Source organism: Ambystoma mexicanum, chromosome 1p, assembly GCF_040938575.1.
Source record: "Ambystoma mexicanum isolate Mex_15411 chromosome 1p, UKY_AmexF1_1, whole genome shotgun sequence".
NCBI lineage: Eukaryota > Metazoa > Chordata > Amphibia > Caudata > Ambystomatidae > Ambystoma > Ambystoma mexicanum.
In genome coordinates this window covers 13,147,957-13,164,968 of record NC_090921.1, presented here as the reverse complement: position 1 = coordinate 13,164,968, position 17,012 = coordinate 13,147,957, and the positions used below count along the sequence as shown (strand labels likewise).

At 48.0% G+C, this 17,012-nt stretch overlaps 14 non-coding genes across 14 annotated transcripts; all 14 read right to left on the bottom strand.

Moving 5' to 3' along the window:
• Positions 1–700: 700 nt before the first annotated feature.
• Positions 701–782, bottom strand: TRNAL-UAG (transfer RNA leucine (anticodon UAG)). The gene has a single exon. It is a non-coding gene; the product is annotated as a tRNA-Leu (tRNA).
• A 1,144-nt stretch (positions 783–1,926) lies between these two features.
• On the bottom strand, positions 1,927–2,008 carry TRNAL-UAG (transfer RNA leucine (anticodon UAG)). Its single transcript has one exon. It is a non-coding gene; the product is annotated as a tRNA-Leu (tRNA).
• A 1,144-nt stretch (positions 2,009–3,152) lies between these two features.
• On the bottom strand, positions 3,153–3,234 carry TRNAL-UAG (transfer RNA leucine (anticodon UAG)). The gene has a single exon. It is a non-coding gene; the product is annotated as a tRNA-Leu (tRNA).
• A 1,144-nt stretch (positions 3,235–4,378) lies between these two features.
• On the bottom strand, positions 4,379–4,460 carry TRNAL-UAG (transfer RNA leucine (anticodon UAG)). The gene has a single exon. It is a non-coding gene; the product is annotated as a tRNA-Leu (tRNA).
• Positions 4,461–5,604: 1,144 nt separating this feature from the next.
• Positions 5,605–5,686, bottom strand: TRNAL-UAG (transfer RNA leucine (anticodon UAG)). Its single transcript has one exon. It is a non-coding gene; the product is annotated as a tRNA-Leu (tRNA).
• Positions 5,687–6,830: 1,144 nt separating this feature from the next.
• Positions 6,831–6,912, bottom strand: TRNAL-UAG (transfer RNA leucine (anticodon UAG)). The gene has a single exon. It is a non-coding gene; the product is annotated as a tRNA-Leu (tRNA).
• Positions 6,913–8,056: 1,144 nt separating this feature from the next.
• Positions 8,057–8,138, bottom strand: TRNAL-UAG (transfer RNA leucine (anticodon UAG)). Its single transcript has one exon. It is a non-coding gene; the product is annotated as a tRNA-Leu (tRNA).
• A 1,144-nt stretch (positions 8,139–9,282) lies between these two features.
• On the bottom strand, positions 9,283–9,364 carry TRNAL-UAG (transfer RNA leucine (anticodon UAG)). Its single transcript has one exon. It is a non-coding gene; the product is annotated as a tRNA-Leu (tRNA).
• A 1,144-nt stretch (positions 9,365–10,508) lies between these two features.
• On the bottom strand, positions 10,509–10,590 carry TRNAL-UAG (transfer RNA leucine (anticodon UAG)). The gene has a single exon. It is a non-coding gene; the product is annotated as a tRNA-Leu (tRNA).
• Positions 10,591–11,734: 1,144 nt separating this feature from the next.
• TRNAL-UAG (transfer RNA leucine (anticodon UAG)) lies at positions 11,735–11,816 on the bottom strand. The gene has a single exon. It is a non-coding gene; the product is annotated as a tRNA-Leu (tRNA).
• Positions 11,817–12,960: 1,144 nt separating this feature from the next.
• Positions 12,961–13,042, bottom strand: TRNAL-UAG (transfer RNA leucine (anticodon UAG)). Its single transcript has one exon. It is a non-coding gene; the product is annotated as a tRNA-Leu (tRNA).
• A 1,144-nt stretch (positions 13,043–14,186) lies between these two features.
• On the bottom strand, positions 14,187–14,268 carry TRNAL-UAG (transfer RNA leucine (anticodon UAG)). Its single transcript has one exon. It is a non-coding gene; the product is annotated as a tRNA-Leu (tRNA).
• A 1,144-nt stretch (positions 14,269–15,412) lies between these two features.
• TRNAL-UAG (transfer RNA leucine (anticodon UAG)) lies at positions 15,413–15,494 on the bottom strand. The gene has a single exon. It is a non-coding gene; the product is annotated as a tRNA-Leu (tRNA).
• A 1,144-nt stretch (positions 15,495–16,638) lies between these two features.
• On the bottom strand, positions 16,639–16,720 carry TRNAL-UAG (transfer RNA leucine (anticodon UAG)). The gene has a single exon. It is a non-coding gene; the product is annotated as a tRNA-Leu (tRNA).
• Positions 16,721–17,012: the final 292 nt, after the last annotated feature.

Below are 17,012 nucleotides of genomic sequence, written 5' to 3'. Positions count from 1 at the left end.
CCATTTAGTGCTCACGTTTTTAAAGAAGTCCACCATTAGCCCGCAGTGTAAGCCTACCCGGGGCCTCCGCCGATGGTCCATGGTGTGTGGGATCCTTACTGGACCAACCCCAGCCGTAACGCAAATCTTAGCTTTGTCTCATTCGACCCCTAACTCGACCCAAGGAGCTACTGCAAACTCTTAGCCTAACACTAGCCCTAAATGAAAGACGCCTATTGTCCTCACATGTGGGATTTTGTTCTCGCTGCTAGTGCATACGAAACTTGGTTCCGACGTGTCCAGGAGTGGGAGAATTACCAGGGACCTTGCAATCTCGTGCCTGGGGGTTTCTAAGCTGGGCATAGGAGCTCCACTGGATGGAGCCAAGTGTCTTGAACTGAGTTTTTGTGATGCAGCAGGAAAAGGCGCTGCAAAAAGGAGCAACTACCAAGGCAAAGAGATGTGCATTCATTAGGGCATCGTGTCGGCAGATTTGTGGCCCTGCCAAGCACGTGTTTATTGACAGGATCGTGAACGCATGTCCGTTTTCAGTGAACAGTGATTTATGCTTTACCCTTTTTTGGTGAAAACGCACACGAGTCAGATGTGTGCTTTCAGTCTGGGTGTTCAGAAAAGCAAGAATTCATAAACACATGCCATTCCCTGGCTCCCAATTGTCCTGTCTGTACACGTGGCATGAAGATAAAAAAGAAACAGCTATTGGCAGCGGTGGGATTCGAACCCACGCCTCCAAAGAGACTGGAGCCTAAATCCAGCGCCTTAGACCGCTCGGCCACGCTACCCTGCTGGTACTGAAACGAGAGCCTCTGAGACCTGTATTTTTTTAGGGATTGGCTGGTTTGGCCATTAATTCAAAATCAAAGCAAAGCATGAACTTGGATTGAATTCTAGCACTGGCTGTGCAAAGCCCGAACTGAACAATAAAGCACACTTGTCAGCCTGAAATTGAAATGTCACCTTTCGGGAGTGCTCTGTTCAACAGCAGTCTGGTAGCCTAGTGGTCAATGTCAGCACCCCTCCATCCAGCAGTCTTGAGTTCAATTCCCGGTGAGGGAGGTCAGATCTTTTCTAGGTTTTTTTTGGTTCTAAAAATGTTTGGGAAGCGAAGGTTCAGGAACATTGCCGGTAGGGAGAGTAAGCTCTTTAAAGGCATGCAATGAGATGTGTTTTTCTTTATTTCTGCATATTTCTGTAGCTAGCTGCATTCTTTCAGTCAACATCCCGCCCCATTTAGTGCTCACGTTTTTAAAGAAGTCCACCATTAGCCCGCAGTGTAAGCCTACCCGGGGCCTCCGCCGATGGTCCATGGTGTGTGGGATCCTTACTGGACCAACCCCAGCCGTAACGCAAATCTTAGCTTTGTCTCATTCGACCCCTAACTCGACCCAAGGAGCTACTGCAAACTCTTAGCCTAACACTAGCCCTAAATGAAAGACGCCTATTGTCCTCACATGTGGGATTTTGTTCTCGCTGCTAGTGCATACGAAACTTGGTTCCGACGTGTCCAGGAGTGGGAGAATTACCAGGGACCTTGCAATCTCGTGCCTGGGGGTTTCTAAGCTGGGCATAGGAGCTCCACTGGATGGAGCCAAGTGTCTTGAACTGAGTTTTTGTGATGCAGCAGGAAAAGGCGCTGCAAAAAGGAGCAACTACCAAGGCAAAGAGATGTGCATTCATTAGGGCATCGTGTCGGCAGATTTGTGGCCCTGCCAAGCACGTGTTTATTGACAGGATCGTGAACGCATGTCCGTTTTCAGTGAACAGTGATTTATGCTTTACCCTTTTTTGGTGAAAACGCACACGAGTCAGATGTGTGCTTTCAGTCTGGGTGTTCAGAAAAGCAAGAATTCATAAACACATGCCATTCCCTGGCTCCCAATTGTCCTGTCTGTACACGTGGCATGAAGATAAAAAAGAAACAGCTATTGGCAGCGGTGGGATTCGAACCCACGCCTCCAAAGAGACTGGAGCCTAAATCCAGCGCCTTAGACCGCTCGGCCACGCTACCCTGCTGGTACTGAAACGAGAGCCTCTGAGACCTGTATTTTTTTAGGGATTGGCTGGTTTGGCCATTAATTCAAAATCAAAGCAAAGCATGAACTTGGATTGAATTCTAGCACTGGCTGTGCAAAGCCCGAACTGAACAATAAAGCACACTTGTCAGCCTGAAATTGAAATGTCACCTTTCGGGAGTGCTCTGTTCAACAGCAGTCTGGTAGCCTAGTGGTCAATGTCAGCACCCCTCCATCCAGCAGTCTTGAGTTCAATTCCCGGTGAGGGAGGTCAGATCTTTTCTAGGTTTTTTTTGGTTCTAAAAATGTTTGGGAAGCGAAGGTTCAGGAACATTGCCGGTAGGGAGAGTAAGCTCTTTAAAGGCATGCAATGAGATGTGTTTTTCTTTATTTCTGCATATTTCTGTAGCTAGCTGCATTCTTTCAGTCAACATCCCGCCCCATTTAGTGCTCACGTTTTTAAAGAAGTCCACCATTAGCCCGCAGTGTAAGCCTACCCGGGGCCTCCGCCGATGGTCCATGGTGTGTGGGATCCTTACTGGACCAACCCCAGCCGTAACGCAAATCTTAGCTTTGTCTCATTCGACCCCTAACTCGACCCAAGGAGCTACTGCAAACTCTTAGCCTAACACTAGCCCTAAATGAAAGACGCCTATTGTCCTCACATGTGGGATTTTGTTCTCGCTGCTAGTGCATACGAAACTTGGTTCCGACGTGTCCAGGAGTGGGAGAATTACCAGGGACCTTGCAATCTCGTGCCTGGGGGTTTCTAAGCTGGGCATAGGAGCTCCACTGGATGGAGCCAAGTGTCTTGAACTGAGTTTTTGTGATGCAGCAGGAAAAGGCGCTGCAAAAAGGAGCAACTACCAAGGCAAAGAGATGTGCATTCATTAGGGCATCGTGTCGGCAGATTTGTGGCCCTGCCAAGCACGTGTTTATTGACAGGATCGTGAACGCATGTCCGTTTTCAGTGAACAGTGATTTATGCTTTACCCTTTTTTGGTGAAAACGCACACGAGTCAGATGTGTGCTTTCAGTCTGGGTGTTCAGAAAAGCAAGAATTCATAAACACATGCCATTCCCTGGCTCCCAATTGTCCTGTCTGTACACGTGGCATGAAGATAAAAAAGAAACAGCTATTGGCAGCGGTGGGATTCGAACCCACGCCTCCAAAGAGACTGGAGCCTAAATCCAGCGCCTTAGACCGCTCGGCCACGCTACCCTGCTGGTACTGAAACGAGAGCCTCTGAGACCTGTATTTTTTTAGGGATTGGCTGGTTTGGCCATTAATTCAAAATCAAAGCAAAGCATGAACTTGGATTGAATTCTAGCACTGGCTGTGCAAAGCCCGTACTGAACAATAAAGCACACTTGTCAGCCTGAAATTGAAATGTCACCTTTCGGGAGTGCTCTGTTCAACAGCAGTCTGGTAGCCTAGTGGTCAATGTCAGCACCCCTCCATCCAGCAGTCTTGAGTTCAATTCCCGGTGAGGGAGGTCAGATCTTTTCTAGGTTTTTTTTGGTTCTAAAAATGTTTGGGAAGCGAAGGTTCAGGAACATTGCCGGTAGGGAGAGTAAGCTCTTTAAAGGCATGCAATGAGATGTGTTTTTCTTTATTTCTGCATATTTCTGTAGCTAGCTGCATTCTTTCAGTCAACATCCCGCCCCATTTAGTGCTCACGTTTTTAAAGAAGTCCACCATTAGCCCGCAGTGTAAGCCTACCCGGGGCCTCCGCCGATGGTCCATGGTGTGTGGGATCCTTACTGGACCAACCCCAGCCGTAACGCAAATCTTAGCTTTGTCTCATTCGACCCCTAACTCGACCCAAGGAGCTACTGCAAACTCTTAGCCTAACACTAGCCCTAAATGAAAGACGCCTATTGTCCTCACATGTGGGATTTTGTTCTCGCTGCTAGTGCATACGAAACTTGGTTCCGACGTGTCCAGGAGTGGGAGAATTACCAGGGACCTTGCAATCTCGTGCCTGGGGGTTTCTAAGCTGGGCATAGGAGCTCCACTGGATGGAGCCAAGTGTCTTGAACTGAGTTTTTGTGATGCAGCAGGAAAAGGCGCTGCAAAAAGGAGCAACTACCAAGGCAAAGAGATGTGCATTCATTAGGGCATCGTGTCGGCAGATTTGTGGCCCTGCCAAGCACGTGTTTATTGACAGGATCGTGAACGCATGTCCGTTTTCAGTGAACAGTGATTTATGCTTTACCCTTTTTTGGTGAAAACGCACACGAGTCAGATGTGTGCTTTCAGTCTGGGTGTTCAGAAAAGCAAGAATTCATAAACACATGCCATTCCCTGGCTCCCAATTGTCCTGTCTGTACACGTGGCATGAAGATAAAAAAGAAACAGCTATTGGCAGCGGTGGGATTCGAACCCACGCCTCCAAAGAGACTGGAGCCTAAATCCAGCGCCTTAGACCGCTCGGCCACGCTACCCTGCTGGTACTGAAACGAGAGCCTCTGAGACCTGTATTTTTTTAGGGATTGGCTGGTTTGGCCATTAATTCAAAATCAAAGCAAAGCATGAACTTGGATTGAATTCTAGCACTGGCTGTGCAAAGCCCGAACTGAACAATAAAGCACACTTGTCAGCCTGAAATTGAAATGTCACCTTTCGGGAGTGCTCTGTTCAACAGCAGTCTGGTAGCCTAGTGGTCAATGTCAGCACCCCTCCATCCAGCAGTCTTGAGTTCAATTCCCGGTGAGGGAGGTCAGATCTTTTCTAGGTTTTTTTTGGTTCTAAAAATGTTTGGGAAGCGAAGGTTCAGGAACATTGCCGGTAGGGAGAGTAAGCTCTTTAAAGGCATGCAATGAGATGTGTTTTTCTTTATTTCTGCATATTTCTGTAGCTAGCTGCATTCTTTCAGTCAACATCCCGCCCCATTTAGTGCTCACGTTTTTAAAGAAGTCCACCATTAGCCCGCAGTGTAAGCCTACCCGGGGCCTCCGCCGATGGTCCATGGTGTGTGGGATCCTTACTGGACCAACCCCAGCCGTAACGCAAATCTTAGCTTTGTCTCATTCGACCCCTAACTCGACCCAAGGAGCTACTGCAAACTCTTAGCCTAACACTAGCCCTAAATGAAAGACGCCTATTGTCCTCACATGTGGGATTTTGTTCTCGCTGCTAGTGCATACGAAACTTGGTTCCGACGTGTCCAGGAGTGGGAGAATTACCAGGGACCTTGCAATCTCGTGCCTGGGGGTTTCTAAGCTGGGCATAGGAGCTCCACTGGATGGAGCCAAGTGTCTTGAACTGAGTTTTTGTGATGCAGCAGGAAAAGGCGCTGCAAAAAGGAGCAACTACCAAGGCAAAGAGATGTGCATTCATTAGGGCATCGTGTCGGCAGATTTGTGGCCCTGCCAAGCACGTGTTTATTGACAGGATCGTGAACGCATGTCCGTTTTCAGTGAACAGTGATTTATGCTTTACCCTTTTTTGGTGAAAACGCACACGAGTCAGATGTGTGCTTTCAGTCTGGGTGTTCAGAAAAGCAAGAATTCATAAACACATGCCATTCCCTGGCTCCCAATTGTCCTGTCTGTACACGTGGCATGAAGATAAAAAAGAAACAGCTATTGGCAGCGGTGGGATTCGAACCCACGCCTCCAAAGAGACTGGAGCCTAAATCCAGCGCCTTAGACCGCTCGGCCACGCTACCCTGCTGGTACTGAAACGAGAGCCTCTGAGACCTGTATTTTTTTAGGGATTGGCTGGTTTGGCCATTAATTCAAAATCAAAGCAAAGCATGAACTTGGATTGAATTCTAGCACTGGCTGTGCAAAGCCCGAACTGAACAATAAAGCACACTTGTCAGCCTGAAATTGAAATGTCACCTTTCGGGAGTGTTCTGTTCGACAGCAGTCTGGTAGCCTAGTGGTCAATGTCAGCACCCCTCCATCCAGCAGTCTTGAGTTCAATTCCCGGTGAGGGAGGTCAGATCTTTTCTAGGTTTTTTTTGGTTCTAAAAATGTTTGGGAAGCGAAGGTTCAGGAACATTGCCGGTAGGGAGAGTAAGCTCTTTAAAGGCATGCAATGAGATGTGTTTTTCTTTATTTCTGCATATTTCTGTAGCTAGCTGCATTCTTTCAGTCAACATCCCGCCCCATTTAGTGCTCACGTTTTTAAAGAAGTCCACCATTAGCCCGCAGTGTAAGCCTACCCGGGGCCTCCGCCGATGGTCCATGGTGTGTGGGATCCTTACTGGACCAACCCCAGCCGTAACGCAAATCTTAGCTTTGTCTCATTCGACCCCTAACTCGACCCAAGGAGCTACTGCAAACTCTTAGCCTAACACTAGCCCTAAATGAAAGACGCCTATTGTCCTCACATGTGGGATTTTGTTCTCGCTGCTAGTGCATACGAAACTTGGTTCCGACGTGTCCAGGAGTGGGAGAATTACCAGGGACCTTGCAATCTCGTGCCTGGGGGTTTCTAAGCTGGGCATAGGAGCTCCACTGGATGGAGCCAAGTGTCTTGAACTGAGTTTTTGTGATGCAGCAGGAAAAGGCGCTGCAAAAAGGAGCAACTACCAAGGCAAAGAGATGTGCATTCATTAGGGCATCGTGTCGGCAGATTTGTGGCCCTGCCAAGCACGTGTTTATTGACAGGATCGTGAACGCATGTCCGTTTTCAGTGAACAGTGATTTATGCTTTACCCTTTTTTGGTGAAAACGCACACGAGTCAGATGTGTGCTTTCAGTCTGGGTGTTCAGAAAAGCAAGAATTCATAAACACATGCCATTCCCTGGCTCCCAATTGTCCTGTCTGTACACGTGGCATGAAGATAAAAAAGAAACAGCTATTGGCAGCGGTGGGATTCGAACCCACGCCTCCAAAGAGACTGGAGCCTAAATCCAGCGCCTTAGACCGCTCGGCCACGCTACCCTGCTGGTACTGAAACGAGAGCCTCTGAGACCTGTATTTTTTTAGGGATTGGCTGGTTTGGCCATTAATTCAAAATCAAAGCAAAGCATGAACTTGGATTGAATTCTAGCACTGGCTGTGCAAAGCCCGAACTGAACAATAAAGCACACTTGTCAGCCTGAAATTGAAATGTCACCTTTCGGGAGTGCTCTGTTCAACAGCAGTCTGGTAGCCTAGTGGTCAATGTCAGCACCCCTCCATCCAGCAGTCTTGAGTTCAATTCCCGGTGAGGGAGGTCAGATCTTTTCTAGGTTTTTTTTGGTTCTAAAAATGTTTGGGAAGCGAAGGTTCAGGAACATTGCCGGTAGGGAGAGTAAGCTCTTTAAAGGCATGCAATGAGATGTGTTTTTCTTTATTTCTGCATATTTCTGTAGCTAGCTGCATTCTTTCAGTCAACATCCCGCCCCATTTAGTGCTCACGTTTTTAAAGAAGTCCACCATTAGCCCGCAGTGTAAGCCTACCCGGGGCCTCCGCCGATGGTCCATGGTGTGTGGGATCCTTACTGGACCAACCCCAGCCGTAACGCAAATCTTAGCTTTGTCTCATTCGACCCCTAACTCGACCCAAGGAGCTACTGCAAACTCTTAGCCTAACACTAGCCCTAAATGAAAGACGCCTATTGTCCTCACATGTGGGATTTTGTTCTCGCTGCTAGTGCATACGAAACTTGGTTCCGACGTGTCCAGGAGTGGGAGAATTACCAGGGACCTTGCAATCTCGTGCCTGGGGGTTTCTAAGCTGGGCATAGGAGCTCCACTGGATGGAGCCAAGTGTCTTGAACTGAGTTTTTGTGATGCAGCAGGAAAAGGCGCTGCAAAAAGGAGCAACTACCAAGGCAAAGAGATGTGCATTCATTAGGGCATCGTGTCGGCAGATTTGTGGCCCTGCCAAGCACGTGTTTATTGACAGGATCGTGAACGCATGTCCGTTTTCAGTGAACAGTGATTTATGCTTTACCCTTTTTTGGTGAAAACGCACACGAGTCAGATGTGTGCTTTCAGTCTGGGTGTTCAGAAAAGCAAGAATTCATAAACACATGCCATTCCCTGGCTCCCAATTGTCCTGTCTGTACACGTGGCATGAAGATAAAAAAGAAACAGCTATTGGCAGCGGTGGGATTCGAACCCACGCCTCCAAAGAGACTGGAGCCTAAATCCAGCGCCTTAGACCGCTCGGCCACGCTACCCTGCTGGTACTGAAACGAGAGCCTCTGAGACCTGTATTTTTTTAGGGATTGGCTGGTTTGGCCATTAATTCAAAATCAAAGCAAAGCATGAACTTGGATTGAATTCTAGCACTGGCTGTGCAAAGCCCGAACTGAACAATAAAGCACACTTGTCAGCCTGAAATTGAAATGTCACCTTTCGGGAGTGCTCTGTTCAACAGCAGTCTGGTAGCCTAGTGGTCAATGTCAGCACCCCTCCATCCAGCAGTCTTGAGTTCAATTCCCGGTGAGGGAGGTCAGATCTTTTCTAGGTTTTTTTTGGTTCTAAAAATGTTTGGGAAGCGAAGGTTCAGGAACATTGCCGGTAGGGAGAGTAAGCTCTTTAAAGGCATGCAATGAGATGTGTTTTTCTTTATTTCTGCATATTTCTGTAGCTAGCTGCATTCTTTCAGTCAACATCCCGCCCCATTTAGTGCTCACGTTTTTAAAGAAGTCCACCATTAGCCCGCAGTGTAAGCCTACCCGGGGCCTCCGCCGATGGTCCATGGTGTGTGGGATCCTTACTGGACCAACCCCAGCCGTAACGCAAATCTTAGCTTTGTCTCATTCGACCCCTAACTCGACCCAAGGAGCTACTGCAAACTCTTAGCCTAACACTAGCCCTAAATGAAAGACGCCTATTGTCCTCACATGTGGGATTTTGTTCTCGCTGCTAGTGCATACGAAACTTGGTTCCGACGTGTCCAGGAGTGGGAGAATTACCAGGGACCTTGCAATCTCGTGCCTGGGGGTTTCTAAGCTGGGCATAGGAGCTCCACTGGATGGAGCCAAGTGTCTTGAACTGAGTTTTTGTGATGCAGCAGGAAAAGGCGCTGCAAAAAGGAGCAACTACCAAGGCAAAGAGATGTGCATTCATTAGGGCATCGTGTCGGCAGATTTGTGGCCCTGCCAAGCACGTGTTTATTGACAGGATCGTGAACGCATGTCCGTTTTCAGTGAACAGTGATTTATGCTTTACCCTTTTTTGGTGAAAACGCACACGAGTCAGATGTGTGCTTTCAGTCTGGGTGTTCAGAAAAGCAAGAATTCATAAACACATGCCATTCCCTGGCTCCCAATTGTCCTGTCTGTACACGTGGCATGAAGATAAAAAAGAAACAGCTATTGGCAGCGGTGGGATTCGAACCCACGCCTCCAAAGAGACTGGAGCCTAAATCCAGCGCCTTAGACCGCTCGGCCACGCTACCCTGCTGGTACTGAAACGAGAGCCTCTGAGACCTGTATTTTTTTAGGGATTGGCTGGTTTGGCCATTAATTCAAAATCAAAGCAAAGCATGAACTTGGATTGAATTCTAGCACTGGCTGTGCAAAGCCCGTACTGAACAATAAAGCACACTTGTCAGCCTGAAATTGAAATGTCACCTTTCGGGAGTGCTCTGTTCGACAGCAGTCTGGTAGCCTAGTGGTCAATGTCAGCACCCCTCCATCCAGCAGTCTTGAGTTCAATTCCCGGTGAGGGAGGTCAGATCTTTTCTAGGTTTTTTTTGGTTCTAAAAATGTTTGGGAAGCGAAGGTTCAGGAACATTGCCGGTAGGGAGAGTAAGCTCTTTAAAGGCATGCAATGAGATGTGTTTTTCTTTATTTCTGCATATTTCTGTAGCTAGCTGCATTCTTTCAGTCAACATCCCGCCCCATTTAGTGCTCACGTTTTTAAAGAAGTCCACCATTAGCCCGCAGTGTAAGCCTACCCGGGGCCTCCGCCGATGGTCCATGGTGTGTGGGATCCTTACTGGACCAACCCCAGCCGTAACGCAAATCTTAGCTTTGTCTCATTCGACCCCTAACTCGACCCAAGGAGCTACTGCAAACTCTTAGCCTAACACTAGCCCTAAATGAAAGACGCCTATTGTCCTCACATGTGGGATTTTGTTCTCGCTGCTAGTGCATACGAAACTTGGTTCCGACGTGTCCAGGAGTGGGAGAATTACCAGGGACCTTGCAATCTCGTGCCTGGGGGTTTCTAAGCTGGGCATAGGAGCTCCACTGGATGGAGCCAAGTGTCTTGAACTGAGTTTTTGTGATGCAGCAGGAAAAGGCGCTGCAAAAAGGAGCAACTACCAAGGCAAAGAGATGTGCATTCATTAGGGCATCGTGTCGGCAGATTTGTGGCCCTGCCAAGCACGTGTTTATTGACAGGATCGTGAACGCATGTCCGTTTTCAGTGAACAGTGATTTATGCTTTACCCTTTTTTGGTGAAAACGCACACGAGTCAGATGTGTGCTTTCAGTCTGGGTGTTCAGAAAAGCAAGAATTCATAAACACATGCCATTCCCTGGCTCCCAATTGTCCTGTCTGTACACGTGGCATGAAGATAAAAAAGAAACAGCTATTGGCAGCGGTGGGATTCGAACCCACGCCTCCAAAGAGACTGGAGCCTAAATCCAGCGCCTTAGACCGCTCGGCCACGCTACCCTGCTGGTACTGAAACGAGAGCCTCTGAGACCTGTATTTTTTTAGGGATTGGCTGGTTTGGCCATTAATTCAAAATCAAAGCAAAGCATGAACTTGGATTGAATTCTAGCACTGGCTGTGCAAAGCCCGAACTGAACAATAAAGCACACTTGTCAGCCTGAAATTGAAATGTCACCTTTCGGGAGTGCTCTGTTCAACAGCAGTCTGGTAGCCTAGTGGTCAATGTCAGCACCCCTCCATCCAGCAGTCTTCAGTTCAATTCCCGGTGAGGGAGGTCAGATCTTTTCTAGGTTTTTTTTGGTTCTAAAAATGTTTGGGAAGCGAAGGTTCAGGAACATTGCCGGTAGGGAGAGTAAGCTCTTTAAAGGCATGCAATGAGATGTGTTTTTCTTTATTTCTGCATATTTCTGTAGCTAGCTGCATTCTTTCAGTCAACATCCCGCCCCATTTAGTGCTCACGTTTTTAAAGAAGTCCACCATTAGCCCGCAGTGTAAGCCTACCCGGGGCCTCCGCCGATGGTCCATGGTGTGTGGGATCCTTACTGGACCAACCCCAGCCGTAACGCAAATCTTAGCTTTGTCTCATTCGACCCCTAACTCGACCCAAGGAGCTACTGCAAACTCTTAGCCTAACACTAGCCCTAAATGAAAGACGCCTATTGTCCTCACATGTGGGATTTTGTTCTCGCTGCTAGTGCATACGAAACTTGGTTCCGACGTGTCCAGGAGTGGGAGAATTACCAGGGACCTTGCAATCTCGTGCCTGGGGGTTTCTAAGCTGGGCATAGGAGCTCCACTGGATGGAGCCAAGTGTCTTGAACTGAGTTTTTGTGATGCAGCAGGAAAAGGCGCTGCAAAAAGGAGCAACTACCAAGGCAAAGAGATGTGCATTCATTAGGGCATCGTGTCGGCAGATTTGTGGCCCTGCCAAGCACGTGTTTATTGACAGGATCGTGAACGCATGTCCGTTTTCAGTGAACAGTGATTTATGCTTTACCCTTTTTTGGTGAAAACGCACACGAGTCAGATGTGTGCTTTCAGTCTGGGTGTTCAGAAAAGCAAGAATTCATAAACACATGCCATTCCCTGGCTCCCAATTGTCCTGTCTGTACACGTGGCATGAAGATAAAAAAGAAACAGCTATTGGCAGCGGTGGGATTCGAACCCACGCCTCCAAAGAGACTGGAGCCTAAATCCAGCGCCTTAGACCGCTCGGCCACGCTACCCTGCTGGTACTGAAACGAGAGCCTCTGAGACCTGTATTTTTTTAGGGATTGGCTGGTTTGGCCATTAATTCAAAATCAAAGCAAAGCATGAACTTGGATTGAATTCTAGCACTGGCTGTGCAAAGCCCGAACTGAACAATAAAGCACACTTGTCAGCCTGAAATTGAAATGTCACCTTTCGGGAGTGCTCTGTTCGACAGCAGTCTGGTAGCCTAGTGGTCAATGTCAGCACCCCTCCATCCAGCAGTCTTGAGTTCAATTCCCGGTGAGGGAGGTCAGATCTTTTCTAGGTTTTTTTTGGTTCTAAAAATGTTTGGGAAGCGAAGGTTCAGGAACATTGCCGGTAGGGAGAGTAAGCTCTTTAAAGGCATGCAATGAGATGTGTTTTTCTTTATTTCTGCATATTTCTGTAGCTAGCTGCATTCTTTCAGTCAACATCCCGCCCCATTTAGTGCTCACGTTTTTAAAGAAGTCCACCATTAGCCCGCAGTGTAAGCCTACCCGGGGCCTCCGCCGATGGTCCATGGTGTGTGGGATCCTTACTGGACCAACCCCAGCCGTAACGCAAATCTTAGCTTTGTCTCATTCGACCCCTAACTCGACCCAAGGAGCTACTGCAAACTCTTAGCCTAACACTAGCCCTAAATGAAAGACGCCTATTGTCCTCACATGTGGGATTTTGTTCTCGCTGCTAGTGCATACGAAACTTGGTTCCGACGTGTCCAGGAGTGGGAGAATTACCAGGGACCTTGCAATCTCGTGCCTGGGGGTTTCTAAGCTGGGCATAGGAGCTCCACTGGATGGAGCCAAGTGTCTTGAACTGAGTTTTTGTGATGCAGCAGGAAAAGGCGCTGCAAAAAGGAGCAACTACCAAGGCAAAGAGATGTGCATTCATTAGGGCATCGTGTCGGCAGATTTGTGGCCCTGCCAAGCACGTGTTTATTGACAGGATCGTGAACGCATGTCCGTTTTCAGTGAACAGTGATTTATGCTTTACCCTTTTTTGGTGAAAACGCACACGAGTCAGATGTGTGCTTTCAGTCTGGGTGTTCAGAAAAGCAAGAATTCATAAACACATGCCATTCCCTGGCTCCCAATTGTCCTGTCTGTACACGTGGCATGAAGATAAAAAAGAAACAGCTATTGGCAGCGGTGGGATTCGAACCCACGCCTCCAAAGAGACTGGAGCCTAAATCCAGCGCCTTAGACCGCTCGGCCACGCTACCCTGCTGGTACTGAAACGAGAGCCTCTGAGACCTGTATTTTTTTAGGGATTGGCTGGTTTGGCCATTAATTCAAAATCAAAGCAAAGCATGAACTTGGATTGAATTCTAGCACTGGCTGTGCAAAGCCCGAACTGAACAATAAAGCACACTTGTCAGCCTGAAATTGAAATGTCACCTTTCGGGAGTGCTCTGTTCAACAGCAGTCTGGTAGCCTAGTGGTCAATGTCAGCACCCCTCCATCCAGCAGTCTTGAGTTCAATTCCCGGTGAGGGAGGTCAGATCTTTTCTAGGTTTTTTTTGGTTCTAAAAATGTTTGGGAAGCGAAGGTTCAGGAACATTGCCGGTAGGGAGAGTAAGCTCTTTAAAGGCATGCAATGAGATGTGTTTTTCTTTATTTCTGCATATTTCTGTAGCTAGCTGCATTCTTTCAGTCAACATCCCGCCCCATTTAGTGCTCACGTTTTTAAAGAAGTCCACCATTAGCCCGCAGTGTAAGCCTACCCGGGGCCTCCGCCGATGGTCCATGGTGTGTGGGATCCTTACTGGACCAACCCCAGCCGTAACGCAAATCTTAGCTTTGTCTCATTCGACCCCTAACTCGACCCAAGGAGCTACTGCAAACTCTTAGCCTAACACTAGCCCTAAATGAAAGACGCCTATTGTCCTCACATGTGGGATTTTGTTCTCGCTGCTAGTGCATACGAAACTTGGTTCCGACGTGTCCAGGAGTGGGAGAATTACCAGGGACCTTGCAATCTCGTGCCTGGGGGTTTCTAAGCTGGGCATAGGAGCTCCACTGGATGGAGCCAAGTGTCTTGAACTGAGTTTTTGTGATGCAGCAGGAAAAGGCGCTGCAAAAAGGAGCAACTACCAAGGCAAAGAGATGTGCATTCATTAGGGCATCGTGTCGGCAGATTTGTGGCCCTGCCAAGCACGTGTTTATTGACAGGATCGTGAACGCATGTCCGTTTTCAGTGAACAGTGATTTATGCTTTACCCTTTTTTGGTGAAAACGCACACGAGTCAGATGTGTGCTTTCAGTCTGGGTGTTCAGAAAAGCAAGAATTCATAAACACATGCCATTCCCTGGCTCCCAATTGTCCTGTCTGTACACGTGGCATGAAGATAAAAAAGAAACAGCTATTGGCAGCGGTGGGATTCGAACCCACGCCTCCAAAGAGACTGGAGCCTAAATCCAGCGCCTTAGACCGCTCGGCCACGCTACCCTGCTGGTACTGAAACGAGAGCCTCTGAGACCTGTATTTTTTTAGGGATTGGCTGGTTTGGCCATTAATTCAAAATCAAAGCAAAGCATGAACTTGGATTGAATTCTAGCACTGGCTGTGCAAAGCCCGAACTGAACAATAAAGCACACTTGTCAGCCTGAAATTGAAATGTCACCTTTCGGGAGTGCTCTGTTCAACAGCAGTCTGGTAGCCTAGTGGTCAATGTCAGCACCCCTCCATCCAGCAGTCTTGAGTTCAATTCCCGGTGAGGGAGGTCAGATCTTTTCTAGGTTTTTTTTGGTTCTAAAAATGTTTGGGAAGCGAAGGTTCAGGAACATTGCCGGTAGGGAGAGTAAGCTCTTTAAAGGCATGCAATGAGATGTGTTTTTCTTTATTTCTGCATATTTCTGTAGCTAGCTGCATTCTTTCAGTCAACATCCCGCCCCATTTAGTGCTCACGTTTTTAAAGAAGTCCACCATTAGCCCGCAGTGTAAGCCTACCCGGGGCCTCCGCCGATGGTCCATGGTGTGTGGGATCCTTACTGGACCAACCCCAGCCGTAACGCAAATCTTAGCTTTGTCTCATTCGACCCCTAACTCGACCCAAGGAGCTACTGCAAACTCTTAGCCTAACACTAGCCCTAAATGAAAGACGCCTATTGTCCTCACATGTGGGATTTTGTTCTCGCTGCTAGTGCATACGAAACTTGGTTCCGACGTGTCCAGGAGTGGGAGAATTACCAGGGACCTTGCAATCTCGTGCCTGGGGGTTTCTAAGCTGGGCATAGGAGCTCCACTGGATGGAGCCAAGTGTCTTGAACTGAGTTTTTGTGATGCAGCAGGAAAAGGCGCTGCAAAAAGGAGCAACTACCAAGGCAAAGAGATGTGCATTCATTAGGGCATCGTGTCGGCAGATTTGTGGCCCTGCCAAGCACGTGTTTATTGACAGGATCGTGAACGCATGTCCGTTTTCAGTGAACAGTGATTTATGCTTTACCCTTTTTTGGTGAAAACGCACACGAGTCAGATGTGTGCTTTCAGTCTGGGTGTTCAGAAAAGCAAGAATTCATAAACACATGCCATTCCCTGGCTCCCAATTGTCCTGTCTGTACACGTGGCATGAAGATAAAAAAGAAACAGCTATTGGCAGCGGTGGGATTCGAACCCACGCCTCCAAAGAGACTGGAGCCTAAATCCAGCGCCTTAGACCGCTCGGCCACGCTACCCTGCTGGTACTGAAACGAGAGCCTCTGAGACCTGTATTTTTTTAGGGATTGGCTGGTTTGGCCATTAATTCAAAATCAAAGCAAAGCATGAACTTGGATTGAATTCTAGCACTGGCTGTGCAAAGCCCGAACTGAACAATAAAGCACACTTGTCAGCCTGAAATTGAAATGTCACCTTTCGGGAGTGCTCTGTTCGACAGCAGTCTGGTAGCCTAGTGGTCAATGTCAGCACCCCTCCATCCAGCAGTCTTGAGTTCAATTCCCGGTGAGGGAGGTCAGATCTTTTCTAGGTTTTTTTTGGTTCTAAAAATGTTTGGGAAGCGAAGGTTCAGGAACATTGCCGGTAGGGAGAGTAAGCTCTTTAAAGGCATGCAATGAGATGTGTTTTTCTTTATTTCTGCATATTTCTGTAGCTAGCTGCATTCTTTCAGTCAACATCCCGCCCCATTTAGTGCTCACGTTTTTAAAGAAGTCCACCATTAGCCCGCAGTGTAAGCCTACCCGGGGCCTCCGCCGATGGTCCATGGTGTGTGGGATCCTTACTGGACCAACCCCAGCCGTAACGCAAATCTTAGCTTTGTCTCATTCGACCCCTAACTCGACCCAAGGAGCTACTGCAAACTCTTAGCCTAACACTAGCCCTAAATGAAAGACGCCTATTGTCCTCACATGTGGGATTTTGTTCTCGCTGCTAGTGCATACGAAACTTGGTTCCGACGTGTCCAGGAGTGGGAGAATTACCAGGGACCTTGCAATCTCGTGCCTGGGGGTTTCTAAGCTGGGCATAGGAGCTCCACTGGATGGAGCCAAGTGTCTTGAACTGAGTTTTTGTGATGCAGCAGGAAAAGGCGCTGCAAAAAGGAGCAACTACCAAGGCAAAGAGATGTGCATTCATTAGGGCATCGTGTCGGCAGATTTGTGGCCCTGCCAAGCACGTGTTTATTGACAGGATCGTGAACGCATGTCCGTTTTCAGTGAACAGTGATTTATGCTTTACCCTTTTTTGGTGAAAACGCACACGAGTCAGATGTGTGCTTTCAGTCTGGGTGTTCAGAAAAGCAAGAATTCATAAACACATGCCATTCCCTGGCTCCCAATTGTCCTGTCTGTACACGTGGCATGAAGATAAAAAAGAAACAGCTATTGGCAGCGGTGGGATTCGAACCCACGCCTCCAAAGAGACTGGAGCCTAAATCCAGCGCCTTAGACCGCTCGGCCACGCTACCCTGCTGGTACTGAAACGAGAGCCTCTGAGACCTGTATTTTTTTAGGGATTGGCTGGTTTGGCCATTAATTCAAAATCAAAGCAAAGCATGAACTTGGATTGAATTCTAGCACTGGCTCTGCAAAGCCCGAACTGAACAATAAAGCACACTTGTCAGCCTGAAATTGAAATGTCACCTTTCGGGAGTGCTCTGTTCAACAGCAGTCTGGTAGCCTAGTGGTCAATGTCAGCACCCCTCCATCCAGCAGTCTTGAGTTCAATTCCCGGTGAGGGAGGTCAGATCTTTTCTAGGT